Raw genomic sequence first — 14,441 nt, 5'->3', positions numbered from 1 at the left:
GAATTGCTAAGGAAATGTTGAAAAACAAAAGTAAAGCTGGGGGCATCATGTTACCTGATTTCAAGCTTTAATACAAAGCTGTGATCACCAAGACAGCATGGTACTGGCATAAAAACAGACACATAGACCAATGGAACAGAGTGAGAGCCCAGATATGGACCCTCAACTCTATGGTCAATTAATCTTTGACAAAACAGGAAAAAATATACAGTGGAAAAAAGACAGTCTCTTCAATAAGTGGTGCTGGGAAAACTGGACAGCTATAAATAGAAGAATGAAACTCGACCATTCTCTTACACCGTACGCAAAGATAAACTCAAAATGGATAAAAGACCTCAACGTGAGACAGGAATCCATCAGAATCCTAGAGGAGAACATAGGCAGTAATCTCTTTGATATCAGCCACAGAAACTTCTTTCAAGATATGTCTCCAAAGGCAAAGGAAATAAAAGCGAAAATAAACTTTTGGGACTTCATCAAAATCAAAAGCTTCTGCACAGCAAAGGAAAGAGTCAAAAAAACAAAAACAAAGAGGCAACCCATGGAATGGGAAAAGATATTTGCAAATGACAGTACAGACAAAAGGTTGATATCCAGGATCTATAATGAACTCCTCAAACTCAACACACACGAAACAGGCAAACATATCAAAAAATGGGCAGAAGATATGAACAGACACTTCTCCAATCAAGACCTACAAATGGCTATCAGACACATGAAAAAATGTTCATCATCACTAGCCATCAGGGAGATTCAAATTAAAACCACATTGAGATATCACCTTACACCAGTTAGAATGGCCAAAATTAACAAAACAGGAAACAACATGTGTTGGAGAGGATGTGAAGAAAGGGGAACCCTCTTCCACTGTTGGTGGGAATGCAAGTTGGTGCAGTGTCTTTGGAGAACAGTGTGGATATTCCTCAAGAAATTAAAAATAGAACTTCCCTATGACCCTGCAATTGCACTCCTGGGTATTTACTTCAAAGATACAGATGTTGTGAAAAGAAGGGCCATCTGTACCCCAATGTTTATAGTAGCAATGCCCACGGTTGCCAAACTATGGAAAGAACCAAGATGCCCTTCAAAGGACGAATGGATAAGGAAGATGTGGTCCATATACACTATGGAGTATTATGCCTCCATCAGAAAGGACGAATACCCAACTTTTGTAGCAACATGGACGGGACTGGAAGAGATTATGCTGAGTGAAATAAGTCAAGCAGAGAGAGTCAATTATCATATGGTCTCACTTATTTGTGGAGCATAACAAATATCATGGAGGACAAGGGGTGTTAGAGAGGAGAATGGAGTTGGGAGAAATTGGAAGGGGAGGTGAACCATGAGAGACTATGGACTCTGAAAAACAATCTGAGGGGTTTGAAGTGGTGGTGGGGGGGTGGGAGGTTGGGGTACCAGGTCGTGGGTATTATGGAGGGCACAGATTGCATGGAGCACTGGGTGTGGTGAAAAAATAATGAATACTGTTTTTCTGAAAATAAATTAATTAATTAAAAAAATACATCATACACATATATAGTCATTTTTTCTTGTGAACCTATTGTAAATACCACCAGTTGTAACTCATGGCTCATGGAGCACATGGTACAATCTGGCTCTCTGGTTTTCTTTATGTGTAATTCTCTTTGTGAGTAGTGATATATCTAGCTCCCATTTTCTACTATATCTGCTTAACCTCAAAAAATACAGGAAGTGTTTTAGAATTCATAACAAAACTGAAAATCATGCCTTACTAATTAGAATTTGATGTTTGCTTGCAGATTTTCTTTGATATAAAATGTAAGTACTTTAAAATACATATCTCCAGTGTTTAATTTCATATTTTTCATAACTGGATCTGAATAACTCCTATTCAGATATAGAATATTTCATCCCCTCTTATTATTCTCTTGTTTCTTGTTCTTGACAAATATCTCCTCAGAGGTGACCATTTTTAAAAACTTTCTGCACAGATTATTTTTATCTATTCTAGAAATTCCTCTGAATGAAAATGTACATTATGTTCTCTTTTGTTCCTAGCTATTTCACACATCATAAAGCCTTTGATAATCATCCATTTTGTTTTATGGATCAGTGATTTGCTAATTTTTACAATTAATATTACATTGTATGAATACAGCACAATTAGCTATCCATTCTGCTGTGGGTGGACACTTGTGTAATACTAAGTTTAAGAATATTATAATATTATTGGTAAAGTTGTTATGAACTTCCATAATCAGTCTTTTTGTGGACATCTGTTTCTCTTGGATGAACATGTAGGACAGTACTTTCAAAGTAATATGTTGTCAGGTTATTTTTGTTAGAAAGTGCCCCCCCACCAGCAATATAGGACAGTTACATTTGTGTCTTATCCTTACCAACTTTTGATGTCCATCATCCTCTCACCCTTCTGGTGTTTGAGTAGTGCTACCTCATTATTGTTTTAATTTACATTTTCCTGATTTGATTCATGTTTATGTGATTATTGTTACTTCCCTTTTCTTAGTTTGGAAAATGCATGTTCAAGTCTTTTGATCATTTCCTTATTGATTTTTTTTTTGTCATTTAACTGTTGAATTGGGAAAGTTCCATTATGTATATGATAAGAGTTCTTCATCAGATATATATGTTATATTTTCCCCTCTGTTAATACCTTGCCTCATTATTTTTTTAATAGTGTATTTTGATAACAGAAAGGATTTAATATTTATATAGTTTAACCTATCAATTGTTGCTTTTGTGTTATTTCAAAGAAAATCCTTATTTGTTTCTGATTCATGACTCTATTTTCTTGTGTCCTCTCCTAGAAGCTTTATATACCTAGCTTTTACATTTAAGTCAATGATCACATCACACTAATTTTTGATAGATGATATGAGATGGGCATGTGAATTATTTCCTGTTTTTGTTTTCCCAAATGGATATTCAAGTTTTCTAGCATCATTTGTTTAAAAAGTTTCATTTCTCCATCAAGTTGCTCTGACACTTTCTTAAAAAGTAAACCAACCATATATGTGTGAATACATTCCTGTTCCATCTGTTTATTTTATTGTGGTATTACACTATTTAGATTACTGTAAATTTCCTGTATACTTGATGCCCAGCTTTGTTCCTCTTTTATTTTAGGTCCTTTGCATGAATTTAAAGTTACTTTGTCTATTTATATTGAAAAACATACTGGTATTATGATTACCTTGAATCTATAGGTCACATTGAGAAGAATGGACATTTTAATGCTGAATATTTTAATGATAAATATATTTATATAAGTTCAGCATATTTTTATTCTTTTTTTCCTTCTGGTTTGATATTTCTATATTTCTATTAAAATAGGTTTCTTACATGGATTTTAAAATATATTTTCCAATTTGAATAAGGCAGATTAGATCAAGCTCTTATTAGCTGCATATTTATTGAAGTAAGGTCTGGAAAGATCTGAGCTGTATGTAGCCATAAGGGACATGTGTTTGTGGGATATGTATGTATAGATGTTTGTAATGGGTATGGATGGAAAAGTGAGGAAGATGGATGTTGAGGACACCTTTATTCAGGCTTCTGTTAAGGAATTTTAGAAGATGTGGAAATACAAAAACAAATAAACACAAAAACACAAGAAACTTTATTTTCTACATTCTGCGCTCTCCTAATGAGACAGCAGGGAAATAGACTCATTAAGAAAGAGAACTACTGAATCAAGATGGCGGAGAAGTAGCAAGCTGAGACTGCTTCAGCTAGCCGGAGATCAGCTAGATAGCTTATCTAAAGATTGCGAACACCTGAAAATCCATCGGCAGATCGAAGAGAAGAACAGCAATTCTGGAAACAGAAAATCAACCACTTTCTGAAAGGTAGGACCGGCGGAGAAGTGAATCCAAAGCGACGGGAAGATAGACCCCGGGGGGAGGGGCTGGCTCCCGACAAGCGGCGGAGCAACCGCGCACAAAATCAGGACTTTTAAAAGTCTGTTCCGCTGAGGGACATCGCTCCAGAGGCTAAACCGGGGCGAAGCCCATGCGGGGTCAGCATGGCCTCAGGTCCCGCAGGGTCACAGAAGGATCGGGGGTGTCTGAGTGTCGCAGAGCTTGCGGGTATTGGAACGGGAAAGCCGGCTACAGAGACATGAGCCGACAGTAAGCTCACAGCTCCGTGTTACCTTGAACCGGTCGCAGGCTCGGTGAGCTCGGAGCGCGGCCGGAGGTCAGGCAGACGGGAGTAACTGGGCGCGGTTCTCTGAGCGCGCACTGAGGATTGCGGCCCTGGGCTCTCGGCTCCTCCAGGCCGGAGAACAGGAGGCCGCCATTTGTATTCCCGTCCTCTGGAACTCTACGGAAAGCGCTCAGGGAACAAAAGCTCCTGAAAGCAAACCCAAGCGGATTACTCACCCCGGCCCCGGGTAAGGGCGGTGTAATTCCGCCTGGGGCAAAGACACTTGAGAATCACTACAACAGGCCCCTCCCCCAGAAGATCAACAAGAAATCCAGCCAAGACCAAGTTCACCTACCAAGGAGTGCGGTTTCAATACCAAGGAGAGCAGCAGAATTCCAGAGGAGGAGAAAGCCAAGCACGGAACTCATGGCTTTTTTCCTGTGATTTTTTTTAGTCTTGCAGTTAATTTAATTTTTTCTTTTTCCTTTTTTTTTTTTTTTTTTTCTCGCCTTCGGGTAAAATTTTCTTTTAACTGTTACCTTTTTCTTTTTTAACGATTTTATACTAGTTTATCTAATATATATATTTTTTCTTTTTTACATTTTTCTTAGGTGTATTCTTTTTTTAAAAATTCTTTTCTTTTCTTTTCTTTTTTTTTTCTTTTCTTTTTTTTTTTTTTCTTTCTTCCTTTTTCAACCTCTTTTTATCCCCTTACTCCCCACTCACGATTTTGGATCTCTTCTAATTTGGTTAAAGCATATTTTCCTGGGGTTGTTGCCACCCTTTTAGTATTTTACTTGCCCCTTCATTTACTCTTATCTGGACAAAATGACAAGACGTAAAAATTCAACACAAAAAAAAGAACAACAGGCAGTACCGAAGGTTAGGGACCTAATCAATACAGACATCGGTAATATGTCAGATCTAGAGTTCAGAATGACAATTCTCAAGGTTCTAGCCGGGCTCGAAAAAGGCATGGAAGATATTAGAGAAACCCTCTCGAGAGATATAAAAGCCCTTTCTGGAGAAATAAAAGAACTAAAATCTAACCAAGGTGAAATCAAAAAAGCTATTAATGAGGTGCAATCAAAAATGGAGGCTCTAACTGCTAGGATAAATGAGGCAGAAGAAAGAATTAGTGATATAGAAGACCAAATGACAGAGAATAAAGAAGCTGAGCAAAAGAGGGACAAACAGCTAATGGACCACGAGGGGAGAATTCGAGAGATAAGTGACACCATAAGACGAAACAACATTAGAATAATTGGGATTCCAGAAGAAGAAGAAAATGAGAGGGGAGCAGAAGGTATACTGGAGAGAATTATTGGGGAGAATTTCCCCAATATGGCAAAGGGAACGAGCATCAAAATTCAGGAGGTTCAGAGAATGCCCCTCAAAATCAATAAGAATAGGCCCACACCCCGTCACCTAATAGTAAAATTTACAAGTCTCAATGACAAAGAGAAAATCCTGAAAGCAGCCCGGGAAAAGAAGTCTGTAACATACAATGGTAAAAATATTAGATTGGCAGCTGACTTATCCACAGAGACCTGGCAGGCCAGAAAGAGCTGGCATGATATTTTCAGAGCACTAAACGAGAAAAACATGCAGCCAAGAATACTATATCCAGCTAGGCTATCATTGAAAATAGAAGGAGAGATTAAAAGCTTCCAGGACAAACAACAACTGAAAGAATTTGCAAATACCAAACCAGCTCTACAGGAAATATTGAAAGGGATCCTCTAAGCAAAGAGAGAGCCTACAAGTGGTAGATCAGAAAGGAACAGAGACCATATACAGTAACAGTCACCTTACAGGCAATACAATGGCACTAAATTCATATCTCTCAATAGTTACCCTGAATGTGAATGGGCTAAATGCCCCTGTCAAAAGACACAGGGTATCAGAATGGATAAAAAAACAAAGCCCATCTATATGTTGCCTCCAAGAAACACATTTTAAGCCCGAAGACACCTCGAGACTTAAAGTGAGGGGGTGGAAAAGAATTTACCATGCTAATGGACATCAGAAGAAAGCAGGAGTGGCAATCCTTATATCAGATCAATTAGATTTTAAGCCAAAGACTATAATAAGAGATGAGGAAGGACACTATATCATACTCAAAGGGTCTGTCCAACAAGAAGATTTAACAATTTTAAATATCTATGCCCCCAATGTGGGAGCAGCCAACTATATAAACCAATTAATAACAAAATCAAAGAAACACATCAACAATAATACAATAATAGTAGGGGACTTTAACACTCCCCTCACTGAAATGGACAGGTCATCCAAACAAAAGATCAGCAAGGAAATAAAGGCCTTAAACGACACACTGGACCAGATGGACATCACAGATATATTCAGAATATTTCATCCCAAAGCAACAGAATACACATTCTTCTCTAGTGCACATGGAACATTCTCCAGAATAGATCACATCCTCGGTCCTAAATCAGGACTCAACCGGTATCAAAAGATTGGGATCATTCCCTGCATATTTTCAGACCACAATGCTCTAAAGCTAGAACTCAACCACAAAAGGAAGTTTGGAAAGAACCCAAATACATGGAGACTAAACAGTATCCTTCTAAAGAATGAATGGGTCAACCGGGAAATTAAAGAAGAATTGAAAAAAATCATGGAAACAAATGATAATGAAAATACAACGGTTCAAAATCTGTGGGACACAACAAAGGCAGTCCTGAGAGGAAAATATATAGCGGTACAAGCCTTTCTCAAGAAACAAGAAAGGTCTCAGGTACACAACCTAACCCTACACCTAAAGGAGCTGGAGAAAGAACAAGAAAGAAACCCTAAGCCCAGCAGGAGAAGAGAAATCATAAAGATCAGAGCAGAAATCAATGAAATAGAAACCAAAAAAACAATAGAACAAATCAACGAAACTAGAAGCTGGTTCTTTGAAAGAATTAATAAAATTGATAAATCCCTGGCCCGACTTATCAAAAAGAAAAGAGAAAGGACCCAAATAAATAAAATCATGAATGAAAGAGGAGAGATCACAACTAACACCAAAGAAATACAAACTATTATAAGAACATACTATGAGCAACTCTACGGCAATAAATTTGACAATCTGGAAGAAATGGATGCATTCCTAGAAACATATAAACTACCACAACTGTGCCAGGAAGAAATAGAAAGCCTGAACAGACCCATAACCAGTAAGGAGATTGAAACAGTCATTAAAAATCTCCAAACAAACAAAAGCCCAGGGCCAGACGGCTTCCCGGGGGAATTCTACCAAACATTTAAAGAAGAACTAATTCCTATTCTCCTGAAACTGTTCCAAAAAATAGAAATGGAAGGAAAACTTCCAAACTCATTTTATGAGGCCAGCATCACCTTGATCCCAAAACCAGACAAGGATCCCACCAAAAAAGAGAGCTATAGACCGATATCCTTGATGAACACAGATGCGAAAATTCTCACCAAAATACTAGCCAATAGGATTCAACAGTACATTAAAAGGATTATTCACCACGACCAAGTGGGATTTATTCCAGGGCTGCAAAGTTGGTTCAACATCCGCAAATCAGTCAATGTGATACAACACATCAATAAAAGAAAGAACAAGAACCATATGATACTCTCAATAGATGCTGAAAAAGCATTTGACAAAGTACAACATCCCTTCCTGATCAAAACTCTTCAAAGTGTAGGGATAGACGGCACATACCTCAATATCATCAAAGCCATCTATGAAAAACCCACCGCAAATATCATTCTCAATGGAGAAAAACTGAAAGCTTTTCCGCTAAGGTCAGGAACACGGCAGGGATGTCCATTATCACCACTGCTATTCAACATCGTACTAGAGGTCCTAGCCTCAGCAATCAGACAACAAAAGGAAATTAAAGGCATCCAAATCGGCAAAGAAGTCAAATTATCACTCTTCACAGATGATATGATACTATATGTGGAAAACCCAAAAGACTCCACTCCAAAACTGCTAGAACTTATACAGGAATTCAGTAAAGTGTCAGGATATAAAATCAATGCACAGAAATGAGTTGCATTTCTCTACACCAACAGCAAGACAGAAGAAAGAGATATTAAGGAGTCAATCCCATTTACAATTGCATCCAAAACCATAAGATACCTAGGAATAAACCTAACCAAAGAGACACAGAATCTATACTCAGAAAACTATAAAGTACTCATGAAAGAAATTGAGGAAGACACAAAGAAATGGAAAAATGTTCCATGCTCCTGGATTGGAAGAATAAATATTGTGAAAATGTCTATGCTACCTAAAGCAATCTACACATTTAATGCAATTCCTATCAAAGTACCATCCATCTTTTTCAAAGAAATGGAACAAATAATGCTAAAATTTATATGGAACCAGAAAAGACCTCGAATAGCCAAAGGGATATTGAAAAAGAAAGCCAACGTTGGTGGCATCACAATTCCGGACTTCAGGCTCTATTACAAAGCTGTCATCATCAAGACAGCATGGTACTGGCACAAAAACAGACACATAGATCAATGGAACAGAATAGAGAGCCCAGTAATAGACCCTCAAATCTATGGTCAACTAATCTTCGACAAAGCAGGAAAGAATGTCCAATGGAAAAAAGACAGCCTCTTCAATAAATGGTGCTGGGAAAATTGGACAGCCACATGCAGAAAAATGAAATTGGACCATTCCCTTACACCACACACAAAAATAGACTCAAAATGGATGAAGGACCTCAATGTACGAAAGGAATCCATCAAAATCCTTGAGGAGAACACGGGCAGCAACCTCTTCGACCTCAGCCGCAGCAACATCTTCCTAGGAACAACGCAAAAGTCAAGGGAAGCAAGGGAAAAAATGAACTACTGGGATTTCATCAAGATCAAAAGCTTTTGCACAGCAAAAGAAACAGTTAACAAAATCAAAAGACAACTGACAGAATGGGAGAAGATATTTGCAAACGACATATCAGATAAAGGACTAGTGTCCAGAATCTATAAAGAACTTAGCAAACTCAACACCCAAAGAACAAATAATCCAATCAAGAAATGGGCAGAGGACATGAACAGACATTTCTGCAAAGAAGACATCCAGATGGCGAACAGACACATGAAAAAGTGCTCCATATCACTCGGCATCAGGGAAATACAAATCAAAACCACAATGAGATATCACCTCACACCAGTCAGAATGGCTAAAATCAACAAGTCAGGAAATGACAGATGCTGGCGAGGATGCTGAGAAAGGGGAACCCTCCTACACTGTTGGTGGGAATGCAAGCTGGTGCAGCCACTCTGGAAAACAGCATGGAGGTTCCTCAAAATGTTGAAAATAGAACTGCCCTATGACCCAGCAATTGCACTATTGGGTATTTACCCTAAAGATACAAACGTAGTGATCCAAAGGGGCACGTGTACTCGAATGTTTATAGCAGCAATGTCCACAATAGCCAAACTATGGAAAGAACCTAGATGTCCATCAACAGATGAATGGATCAAGAAGATGTGGTATATATACACAATGGAATACTATGCAGCCATCAAAAGAAATGAAATCTTGCCATTTGCAACAACATGGATGGAACTAGAGCGTATCATGCTTAGCGAAATAAGTCAAGCAGAGAAAGACAACTATCATATGATCTCCCTGATATGAGGAAGTGGTGATACAACATGGAGGCTTAAGTGGGTAGAAGAAGAATAAATGAAACAAGATGGGATTGGGAGGGAGACAAACCATAAGTGACTCTTAATCTCACAAAACAAACTGAGGGTTGCCGGGGGGAGGGGGTTTGGGAGAAGGGGGTGAGATTATGGACATTGGGGAGGGTATGTGATTTGGTGAGTGTTGTGAAGTGTGTAAACCTGGTGATTCACAGACCTGTACCCCTGGGGATAAAAATATATGTTTATAAAAAATAAAAAATTAAAAAAAAAAAAAAGACAGGGAGAGGGACTTCTCCTTTTCAAGTTAAAAAAAAAAGAAAGAGAACTACTGTATCTGACAGAATTTTTAAATAAATGAGGAATGATCTGATTGTTGATGTGGAAAAACCAATGAGCCTCACAATTCACACATTAATGATATTTTTCACTAACAGCTATTATAACAGATATTCTTTAAGATTTTAATTGTTTATTTGACAGAGAGAGAGTGAACACAAGCAGGGGGAGTGGCAGGCAGAGGGAGTGGGAGAAGTAGGCTCCCCGCTGAGCAGGGAGCCTGATGCGGGCCTCGATCTCAGGACCCTGAGATCAGAACCTGAGCCAAAGGCAGATACTTAATTGACTGAGTCACCCAGGCACCCCTATAATAGATACACTTGTTTGTGTTGTGAATTTTTATTAGCAGATGAATTATTGCATATAATTCCTTACAATAGCAATTCCCCCAAGAAATTAGTCCACACTATCAACAGCAGAATAGGATAATTTTCCCTATATGTTTATTCTTATGAAAAGTTCATCATGGGGGTACCTGGGTGGCTCAGTGGGTTAAAGTCTCTGCCTTCGGTTCAGGTCATGATCCCGGGATCCTGGAATCGAGCTCTGCATTGGGCTCTCTGCTCAGCAGGGAGCCTGCTTCCTCCTCTCTCTCTGCCTTTCTCTGCCTACTTGTGATCTCCGTCTGTCAAATAAATAAATAAAATCTTTAAAAAAAAAAGTTCATCACAGGACCCTCCTGAATTCACACCTCTGCAGGAGGCTGCAGCTGGACCCAATCCAGAACCGTGTCTCACAACAAACTGTGACAACAATGTCACAGTTTGGAGCCCTCAGGGCAGGATTCATCAGATTGAGTATGCAATGGAAGCTGTCAAGCAAGGTTCGGCTGTGGTTGGTCTGAAATCAAAAACCCATGCAATGTTGGTTGCACTGAAGAGAGCACAGTCAGAGCTTACAGCTCATCAGAAAATAATTCTCCATGTTAACAACCATATTGGTATCTCAACTGTGGGACTTACTTCTGATGCCGGACTGTTATGTAATTTTATGTGCCAGAAGTGTTTGGATTCTGGGTTTGTATTTGACAGACATGTTCCTGGGTCTCATCTTGTATCTCTAATTGGAAGTAAGACCCAGACACCAACACAATGATATGGCTGGAGACCATATGGTGTTGGACTGCTTATTGCTGGTTATGATGATACGGGCCCTCACATTTTCCAAACCTGTCCATCTGCCAACTATTTTGACTGTAGAGCCATGTCCATGGCAGCCTGCTCTCAATCATCTCATACTTACTTGGAGAGACATATGTCTGGGTTTATGGAGTGCAATTTGAATGAACTGATTAAACATGGTCTACATGTCTTACGAGAAACACTTCCTGCAGAATAGTACCTAACTACAAAGAAAGTCTCCATTGGAACTGTTGGTAAAGACTTGAGTTTGCAATTTATGATTATGATAATGTTGATGATGATGTATCTCTGTTCCTGGAAGGACTTGAAAAAAGACCACAGCCTGCTCAACCTGCTAATGAACCAACAGAATATGAAGTTACAAACCCATCTATATGTGTATTTTCAAATATGTAAGAATGCAGGAACACATACTGATGGCAATAATCTATACTTTGAACCCAAAGATGCAAGGTGGTCTTAGGGTGTGTTTTAGGAACCAGTCCAGGTATGTTTTCCCAGCAACTCATCTGAAACCATATAGTGATGTGCATTTTTCCTTGAGAGGGTCTATATATAATCATTTTCTAGAAAAATATAGTTATCTGTACTAATGTTTCTAGATGAAGAACATAGTGTCTTTGTGGCTTTAAAGACAACTGCAAAATACAATTTTTTACCTGCCGCACCCCCCTCCCCACAAAGTTAATCATAAAGGAAAAAGGGGAGATGGTTTGTATTTAAAAAATGAGGTTTTAAAGATTGACCACCATTCTCAGAAACCCTGTTCTTCTCTTTCATTTAGGGAATAGCTGGAGGGAAGAGCCCATGAGGTTTTCTATAGAAAAGGCCTGCCAAGTCTAAGCTCTGTCCCTTTGTCTGCTGAATAAATATGTGCTAATCTGCTTGTAGCTTGCCATCATCCTTTCATATTTTTTATGTTCCTTGGCTGCTTGATTTATCTCCACAGCCACAGATATTCTTCATACAAATTTTCATTGACTGAAGTGATACCTGTTCCTAGGCACAGTTGTTGACACACTGCAGGGCTCACCATCGTTGTCAAGAGTCCTAGGGATGCTAATGGCTCCACAAATGTAGTTTGCATTGAGCTAGAAGAATAGGGGAGATAATATCCATTTCCTTCATCTCTCCAGGGAGTCAATAGTAAGATTGCAGAGACCCTGATCCAGAATACTCTTTTTGTGCTCCTCTTATGCTTTATGGTTCCTGACATGAGCGGGAAGTTCAGAGTTCAGGTTGAACAAAGTGACTTCCCTGACCTCAAGCCTGTAGCATTCGTCTTAGGACAGTGAAAAATAATTGAATTTTCTATGTAGAAGCATCTGGGTAAACTGCTCATGAGTTGGCTTTGAAAATGAGAGTATAGGGGTGCCTGGGTGGCTCAATCAGTTAAGTGTCTGCTTTCAGCTCAGGTCATGATCCCAGGTCCTGGGATTGAGCCCCACATCGGGGTCCCTGCTCAGAGGAGAGCCTGCTTCTCCTTCTGCCTGCTGCTCCCCCTGCTTGCATGCTCTCTCTCTTCCTCTCTCACTCTATCTCAAATAGATAAATAAAATTAAAAAAAAAAAGAAAATGAGAGTATAGAACCCTCAGAGGTATATTGGGAAAAAATATTTTTAAAATCAGAAATACTTTCTACTTAGTCATACATAGTAGCAGCTTACCATTTCACAATTAAACTCTAAGTGGTTATTAACTAATTTTTATATTTATAAATGTACCTTCTTTTTAAAAAATGAACTGACATTTTTACTTGTGATGGCTATAGACCAAAGAGGACGGCTGTGTTTATAGTCAACATACAATCAATAGTTTGAATACACCTTGATTTTCATTCTATTTTATTTTATTGTTTTTAGAATTATTAACTTAGAAACATGACTAAATGTATTAGTTTGCTAGGGTTGCTATAATAAAGTACTACATACTGGGTAGCTTAAAAAGAAGTTTTATTTTTTCACAATTCTGGAAGCTAGATGACTGAGATCACAGGTGGTTTCATCGGAAGTTTCTCTCTTTTGCTTACAGATGGTGCTCTGTGTGTGCACATCCCTACTGTCTTGGTTTCTGTCTGAATTTCTTCTGCCTATAAGGACACCAATCAGATTGGATTATAGCCCCCCCCAATGGCCTCGTTTTAACTTAATCACTTCTTTAAAAAGCCTATCTCCAAATATATTCATATTCCAAAGTACTTGCTGTAGGTCTTCAACATATAAATTTGGTGGGGAGAGCAAAATTTAGCCCATAACACTTCGTTTAAAAACTAAAAGAAGGATGGAAACAAAGAAAGGATGTCTGCATTGCATGTTTCAGAAAGAATCTTCAAGGGATATTGTTGGAGTTGAGAGGTATTATTGTTGGATAAAACCTCAATTCCTTATTTTTAATAGTAAAGAGGGAGCATACAGTATAGTGAGAAAGACTCACCTGGCTAATTTAATCCTGGAAGGAGAGAAGACAGAACTAAATAAGGAATCACCTAGAAAACTATATTTTTGGGAAAACCAGAAGAGTTTGAAGAAATCCACTTTCAATAGTCTCTCTTCCTTGGGTGGAAAATACAAAACCCTAAAATCAGCGTAGTGAAATTCTAGTTCCTCTGAGTAATGACTAGTATAATTCCCCAACAAAGAACTCCAGCAATTAGCTTATCCAAGAATATGCAACAAACTCAAAGGTTATTAACACCAAGATTATAGGTGCATACCATATGATAAAAAGTAAAAAGGAACAGAATTGGCAAATGGCAATTAAAAAATATTTACCTCCAAATTTTTACCTGGGGACAGATGAAGAAAATGTCTTTATAGAGTAAGAGAAAAAAATTTTAGAAATGCTTGAGCATATAGGAAAGATTGCACTAGAAAGAAGTAAAACATGAGTGGGCTGAACTCAAGAATATAAAAAATTAAAACTGCTAGAAAAGAGATAAAACTGAGATGGACACAAAAGAGAGTAGACACAAATGAACATAGCAAATGATTTGGAGGACAGGAATGAGAGAAGCAAGTAAAAGAAAATAGTCATAACTATATGTTAAGAAAAGAATATTATAAACTGTTGAAATCAGGGAAGGGAAATCAGCCATATGTTTCACTAATGTCCTTGATTAAGAACACTAAAGCCAATAACATAGAAAAAAGAAATATTTAAAATTAT

At 38.2% G+C, this 14,441-nt stretch overlaps 1 pseudogene; it reads left to right on the top strand.

The window, feature by feature from the left end:
• LOC131830211 (proteasome subunit alpha type-1-like) overlaps positions 1 to 11,672 on the top strand; it is a 187,359-nt pseudogene extending 175,687 nt beyond the window's left edge.
• The last annotated feature ends 2,769 nt before the right edge of the window (positions 11,673 to 14,441 follow it).

Source organism: Mustela lutreola, chromosome 4, assembly GCF_030435805.1.
Source record: "Mustela lutreola isolate mMusLut2 chromosome 4, mMusLut2.pri, whole genome shotgun sequence".
Lineage (NCBI taxonomy): Eukaryota > Metazoa > Chordata > Mammalia > Carnivora > Mustelidae > Mustela > Mustela lutreola.
This window is presented reverse-complemented; position numbering and strand designations above follow the sequence as displayed.